This window comes from Pezoporus flaviventris, unplaced genomic scaffold (assembly GCF_033815535.1).
Source record: "Pezoporus flaviventris isolate CSIRO_AGI_PZ_B2104156 unplaced genomic scaffold, CSIRO_AGI_Pfla_v1 ptg000013l, whole genome shotgun sequence".
NCBI classification, from domain to species: Eukaryota; Metazoa; Chordata; class Aves; order Psittaciformes; family Psittacidae; genus Pezoporus; species Pezoporus flaviventris.
This window is the reverse complement of record NW_026892561.1, coordinates 172,752-180,596: the sequence shown is the minus strand read 5'-3', so window position 1 is coordinate 180,596 and position 7,845 is coordinate 172,752.

Genomic DNA, 7,845 nt, shown 5'->3' with positions numbered 1-7,845 from the left:
TCAAATCAGCTTCTTTTTGACTTTATTGAACATCTGCAAATAGGTCTCAGCCTCACTTTTAGCTTTATTTGGCGGTTTCATTTCACTTTTTCTTTTTTACATTACTGCATGCTTTTATGAACCATCATCTACCTAAAACCACTGAAAACAGTAAAGATGAGCAAAATTGAAATTATCTGACTATAAACATGACAGAAGTCACTAATATGTAATGAGGAGAGAGAGAGATTTTTTAAATAAAATGATGGAGAAACAAAACATTGAGTAAAAGGTTGGAAAGAAATAAGCAAGACATGGAAGGGGGTGAATGTCTAGGAGACAGCTGGACAGAGACATTTTATGGACACATTTTAAAGTAATAGCATTTTAGAGCTCTAGGCTGAAAGGAAGAGAGGATCTGTGAGAAACTGGAATAAATGTGGTTATTTGGATATGCATGTCTTGGAGCAGACATCCCAAGGGAAGCTCTAATCATCAGGATGAAAGGAAGGGAAGGTTTGAGTAAAATGTGGGGAGGGAGGCATCAAACCTGTGGCATGACAGAAGCCGTTTCTGAGGCTATGATTAATTCACAGCTTAAAATGGATGAAGTTGGACTTTCTTCCTCCTGCTCAGAACTTGTCTATCAACACAAGTTGTTTATTTGAAATTGCTGAGAAGTTTTCTGAAAATCCATTTCAGTTAGAGGTTGATGACCAGATATTTGATATCACATGTTTTCAATTTGACAGTGTCTATAGTATGTGATGGGATGCCTTGACATACTGATGCTTTTCTAAGCAGGAGAAGGGAAATCATAGCTTGCTATGTAAGCACTTTCTATCACACTTGAGCATTGCTGGAATGTAATTCTACCTATATATATATATATGAATGGTAAGTGCAGTGAAGAATCTGTAGGATGCCTCTTTTGAATCAGTACACACAAGGTTTTATAAAATTCAGGAGAAGTCTTCAAGGCAAGGAGAGGCAGATTTAGAATGTTAACCTTAATAAATGCTCAAAAGAGAGAAATGGAGGAAAGAATTGCTCTTGACTTCTCTGAATTTCTAACAAAAGCCTTCCTGCAGCGTCCTGGGAATTGCTTGTGATGGAGTACTGTCCCAGGGTCCAAATGGCTTGCTTGGATTTGCTATTCCTGGCTGTCGAACGCGATCATTTTTGCTCTTTGCTGATTTGCTAAGGATCTGCTACCAGCACAGTAATGCTGACATTTCATTATTTCCTAGGCTTTACTGTTTCAACCCTTCACCTTTTCCCCTCTCTTTACTGCTGGCAAAGTTTACTTGCGGTTGCAAAAATACGGAGGAACTGATTTTCTAGCTGTGACTGAACTTAAATAAACTGAAAGAAGAAGAACTATTGTAGGATTAAAGCAGTTCAACAGTTTACAATGTGAAATGATTTAAGTTTTGACACTTATTTCCTCAGCTATCTTTCCTTATCGAAATACACCACAAATAACAGCTCAGCGTGCTCACGCTGACAGCAGTGCTACTGCCTGCCGAAGGTTATAGCACCCTTTGCAGGGATCCCATTAGCTGAGCAGCATCTGCCAAGTGCAGCTCAACTGCCTTTGTACAAGGGCAGGAGATGGCTGGGGAACAACGACAGGAGCTGCTGGGAAAGGCTGCATGAAGCAGTACTTCTGAGCTCCTACAGCTGCAGATAATCCTAGCACAGATGCTGAATGGATCACAGGTAATCCATGCCTCCCAAAGACCATAAGCAAGATTCAAGTCTTTGCTACAAAAGACTGGAGAGCTGTCTACCATTGAATGGGAGGACTGACTCCAGATTCTGTGAGCTGAGCATATGCAGCTAAACCCAACAGTCAGCGTGAGCAATTAAGATCTTAGAATTAAATGATGGTTTGAGTTGGAAGCTCATCTAGTCAAAACCCCCCATCAAAGGCAGGGACATCTTCCACTAGACCAAGTTGCTCAAAGCCTCATCCAATCTGGCCTTGAATACTGCTAGAGATGAGGCATTGAATGGTGCATGAAGATGCACCATTGCAAACAGGTAAGCATCTTTAGCTACTAGACTTCCAGATACATCTATTCTACTACATACCACATCTCATATCTAGCCAGTTTCTGTTGCTTCAAAGTAGAAGCCCTCAAGCATGGAGTGAGTTAAGTACCACACAGATGCAAAAGAGCTCATGTTCATTGATCAAATCTCTTTTCACCACCCTTTCATGGATAACAAATCAACAAATCAAACAGCCCAGTATTCATGATCAGAAACAGTGGTTTCAAGATTGCCATTATCCCATTTTACAATCTCTTTCACTAACTCATTAAGTTGCTCTTGAAACACTATCCTTTTGGTAAGTCCATTCCAGAACTTCTAATTCCTAGTCTAAAAATATTGAGGAAATATATATATTCATTTTATATTATGCCAGCTTCATGTTACCTCTTTTTAGGTCTAAATAAAACATTCTAATGCTTCAACATAGTGTTAGGGACTACTCATTCGTTACAGCTGCTTCTCAGCAATATTTATGATAATATAGTAGAATGGGAGATCATTGTGCTGGGTGCTACAGAAATACATAGAAAGAAACAACTGGCATTCAGAATAGAAATGGTACCTAGAATTTGGGCTGCGAAGTAATATAATGATGTATGCATTTTTAATGTACTCTCAAAATATGGGTATTAGTAATCTTTCCTGCCTCTCCAGTTCTCTTTCATTGTCTGATTTTACTTTGTTATTGTCATAGAAGTGAAACTGAGAACCAAAAGAAGACAGTGGCACTCAGTGCACTATGCAGGACGAGGTTCATGAGCATCTGCCATGGTGAATGCAGGTATATGGGTACTGCAGTAAAAGACATAAAATCATAGTAGGGACAAAAGTAAGGAAGGCTCCACAAGGGAATAGAGGGATGATGAGGTGAAATAAGATGACTGACTAGAAAGTTTTGTCAGAGGAAAATAATCTTTAATAGTATCATTCCTTTGGAACAAATGTGTAAGAAGTCCATCAGATGGACAGGAATGAATTCCTTGTTTTCCAGGCAAAAGACTGAAATGAATCAAACCTGATCATCCCATGCTGCAGACCTGAGCAGCAAGGGAAGTGTGGTGTGGCCAGGGATCATAAAGAACAAGATGAGAGAAATATTACAGGTATGTTAGGAGTTAACTTCTGTCCATAAAGCATTTCAGTTATAGCAAAATAGCCAGGAAGACACATCCATGATCTGAGATGGGTGATTACAAACATTTTGGAAGCAGAAGGTCAGAGGATAGTATGTGTAAAGACAGCAAGTGAATATGCTGAATAGCTGGATTAAAAAATAGGCAAAGGGTATGAAGAGAAGGAAAGCACAATTAAAAGCCCTGGGGCACCCTCACTTGGAGGGAGAAAGAAAGGAGAGGGCACAACACAGAGATGAAAAATAAACAAAACAAGATTTAAAGAATAAAAGTCCTGAATATTTCCTGTTAGAAAAAAAATGCTTTCCTGTGAGTCCTATCCAAATTTTCACTCCCCATTGTTTTAACTTTATTTTTCACAGGGATAATGATGTTCCCCATGTATGATTTTTTTTCTATTTGGTTTTATAATGTTACCTGCTATACTCCACAGAAGTGATGAATGTTCTTCAAAAATGCCTACTATGATATACACATCAGTTGATTAAATGCATGAATGTTAGGGATGAGAGAGACTACTCAACAAAGATCGATTATTAATGTTCTTGGAATGCAGCACGAAACACTTATTTTCATTGTAAGTTTTTATCTCTCCTCTCCTTCTGCAGAAATGGTAAGGTTTCTCAAAGACAAGAGCCACAAAGCAGGTTCAAGACAGAGCCTGGCTAGGAGTATGTATGGATTTTGGATGCAGTTTTGTTATGCCTTACTTCAGCAGAATATCCAAGGCAACAAAGAGAAAGGAAATGTGAAACCGTCCAAAGCACTGGCTGAGCTGTAGTGCCAGGGGGGAAAGAAAGCGCAGAGAGACAGAGAATGCCTGAAATGTCTGCAAAATGTAACTCAATTATCAGAGATCAGCCATAACAAGGAAAAAAAATCACATAAGGCTGTAAGAGCTATAAGTATCAAATAGTTACGTTTACTGCATTTATAAACAGATATCTTTTGGCAGGAGACTCAAAGAGGCCTCCACAAGGCACGAGAATCTGGGCTTGAATCCATTCACTCTGTGAATTAATTGACTTGGTTTGAACTCTACTGTTTTCAGTTGGAGAATTCACTGTGAACATGTTGTACATATCTCAGATATCAAATAGCAAATGTACTGAAGCCAGATACTGAACTGGAGCCAGAAATTTTTCATTAATCAGTATTGTATGCTTTCTGTGAATAGGAAATAGAACAACAACAAAAAGCAGGCAAGAATGGGGAAAATATTTTTCTCTCTCTCCCTGTTTCTACACCCCCACATATGCTATTATTATTACTCAGTATTTACATTATAGTCACACCCAGTGGTTCCAACTGAGGCAGGAGCCCCACAGTGCTAGGTACTCTACAAAATAAATACACTTCAAGAGACAATGGCTGCTCTCAAGAGCTTAAAGTCCAAACAGATGGGACAGATGAGAGACAGGCTTAGAAAGGTGACTGTTGGCCAGAGGTCAGACAGGGCGTCCGTGGAAAAGCTGAGAATCCTATTCTAAGGGGAAATCCTGAAATCATTGTCAAAACCCATAAGTTTAAGTTCAGACCACAACAGCAGCAACCCAGGCTTGCGCCTTATCCAGCATCCAAGCCTCCAGCAGCTTCCCAGTGCTGCAGATCAAAATTCACTTCCAGGCAGAATGGGTAGCTGAAAATAACAATAACAGATTATAATATCACTGTCACTTTTGGGAAAGGGCATTCCTGGGTTACACCATAGAACAGGTCAGACCCAGTATCTTCACAACCCAGGAAAGAATAGTCGATTAGCTTTCACTTCTGTCGCAATTCTCTTTGGCAAAGCGTAAATAGAGCAGAAGCACTCCACAACTAGCATTGATCACAAACAAATGCAACCACTCTTTTTCAGCTGCAAGGCAGAAGCCATACATTTTGCAAAGCACTTTCTTTCCTGAGCAGACCCTGCTGCGCAGAACCGCTTCGGTCTCATCCCCCACATAACCTGTCCTGAATAAAGCTTCATTACTGTGTGTTTAGGTTATAAAAAACCATGGTCAACAACATTTATCTGGAAAAGATGAGAAAATCTGCAGGAATATGGGCTAAACACATGAAGTATCTGCTGGAATTTGATGGTGGCTTCTCTGTCTTGCCTCAGTTCTTTAAGCTACCTATTTGCAAGCCAAATATATACATGAAAGAGAAAGCATATTACACAGTTGCTGGAGGGAAGGATATTTCTACTTATACAAATGAGCAGGGGGAAATGGAGACAGAGAGAAGAAGACCATAACCAGGAAAATAAATGAGCAGATGGAGAAAACAACAAATGAGGAAATAACACCAGGCAGAGTCATGGCTGTGATTCCAGACGGCCCACCTGCAAATGTTTTATGGTGAGCATGCATAAGAAGAATATTTCCATTGGCCATCTCAGTGTTTGCTTCCCATTACTGGCACATCCTACTTGCCCTAAATCCTGCTGAATGCTGGAAAGAACACAGAACCGAGCAAAAATAACAACATAAAGGATTTATTAATGTCTCTGTGACTTAGGAGGCTGCAGCCAGGAAAATGGGGAAGCTTCTCAGGGAACCCACTGACCCAAAGCTCTCCCCAAGTCATACCCCCCATATTCTGACACACGCATCCCGTTATCCTCATCTCCAGCTCTTTTGTAAACCACAGAAAGCTCACAAAATAATTTGACTTCGTAAGCCACTTACCTGTGAAATTATGTTCACACCTTAAAGAAACAGTTCAGAATAGCCTCATCTGAATAAAAAGACACCCACCGTGTATTTAGCCCAAGAACCACTACTATAGTGTAGTAAATAGAGATTCAATTCATGTTATCTAGCTAAAGAACTCCTAGGAATAAGCCCATTGTTATCCTTAACTAGATAACACATTTTAAAATACAACTGCATTGTCTTCATCAGAATTTTAACACGATTTAGTTCAGACTGGCTTAAAAAATACATTTTTTTTCTTTGTGAAGATTTATGCAGCATTTGAGCAATTGTTTGGAGAAATCTATCATGTTCTGCAGAGCTCATCACCTGGAATTTGTTAAAGGCTGGTGATTCTATCTCATCAGGTCAGGAAGCACGGTTTGCTTTTGACTTCTGAATTTTTCTGGCTTATATAGAGTGCACAGAACAGTTACAGCTATGTGCATTCCAACTTCCTGGGCAAAAAAATACACTTCAGCTCCCAGCCCTCCTGCACAGTAGCCTGCTTTGCAGATTTAGGAAAGTAGATAGACATGAAGGAAACAGAGAAAGAAAATGAGCACTTCTCCTCATACCCTGGCCCTGTATTTGCAGAATTGATTGGAACAGGTAGGAAAGAAACCACCCTTTTCCCAAATGTTGAAAGCAGGATCCTCAAATCTCTCCCATAGTTAAAATTCACTTCTGTTCTGTGCTTATTAAGCTCCTGCGTTTGAGTAGGGATGAAAAATTTTGACAAATGAAAATGCAGCTTAAGAGTTTAATAATATAAGGAGAGGGTCTTGGTTACATTGGGGAGATGTCTATTTTATTACTCTCTTTTTTTATTGTTTTGCTTGGGTTTTTTTCCAAATGACCCCCAAAATTACCAAGTTTCCTCAGGCACGAGGAATATGACTCACTAAGAATTGAACTCCAGAAATGTTAAGAGACTCTGACATAGCTATCTATGCTCATAAAGTATGCTAACTGCATTCTTCCTTTCAGCACCCATTTCATCTGTTCCAGAAATAAGTGTATTTGCTTGTAGCAAAGTCTGAAGAAAGTACAGTCAATAGACAGATGTGTTATATATTTGGGTAAGAGAATCTATTTCTTTTTCTCCTCATTTCCCATTTCTGGTAGCTATATACTTTAAATAAAGTATGAGTAAAATCCCTTATTTGGCATGGGGAGATTGCCAGCTGTTGAATCCAAAGCAGTTTAATTTAATCTAGACGACCACTGTCTGGTTCAAATGAAGTATGAATATTTATCATTACTAAATACATGAATTATTTACATTATTTATATTAGCCAGAAAAAGACTTGCAAGCATCTTTAAAAGAAGAGATGGTTATGCTGCTGACTGTAAAGAGGCAGAAATATAAAAATATTCTGAAAAAAATTTATTTAGTGATTGAACACACACAGTTTGCATAAAAATCTGGTCTTGGGAATATATATATGTATATTTATGTATATATAAATACTCCAAGAAGAACTGAGAAGGGCAATATTCTTCATCCTGAGGGGATCAGGAAAGCCAGGGAAAATATGAAAGAGATGATACTAAGGAAGAAACTGGGACTGGGAAAGAGTCTATGGTATAAGTGTCCATAAGACAATGAGAGGAGGGGGAGAAAAGGGAGAATGCAATAGGAGTTTAAGACAGAAGCCATAGACCCTGAAAAGAAGTGTAGGGTAATTCACTGAAGTACAGTCAAGTAATAAACAGGGAAGAAATTTGAAGCTGAGAAACTTGTTATAGGTGGTGATCCTGAGAAAGAGGAGCCTTTCCATTTGGTCTATATAGCAGGCAGACAACTGCTGATAACAGCCTGTCTAGAATTTGAAGGGAGGAGCAGGGGTTGCGCGAGTGAAGGCACCCAAGGATTCAGCCTGAATGAGAATGGCTGGAGCGCCGGCTGCAGTCACAGCTTAGCGCTAACCAGTGCTCCTAATAAAGAACACATTTAGTTTTGGACATGTGGAGCCTTCTTGTG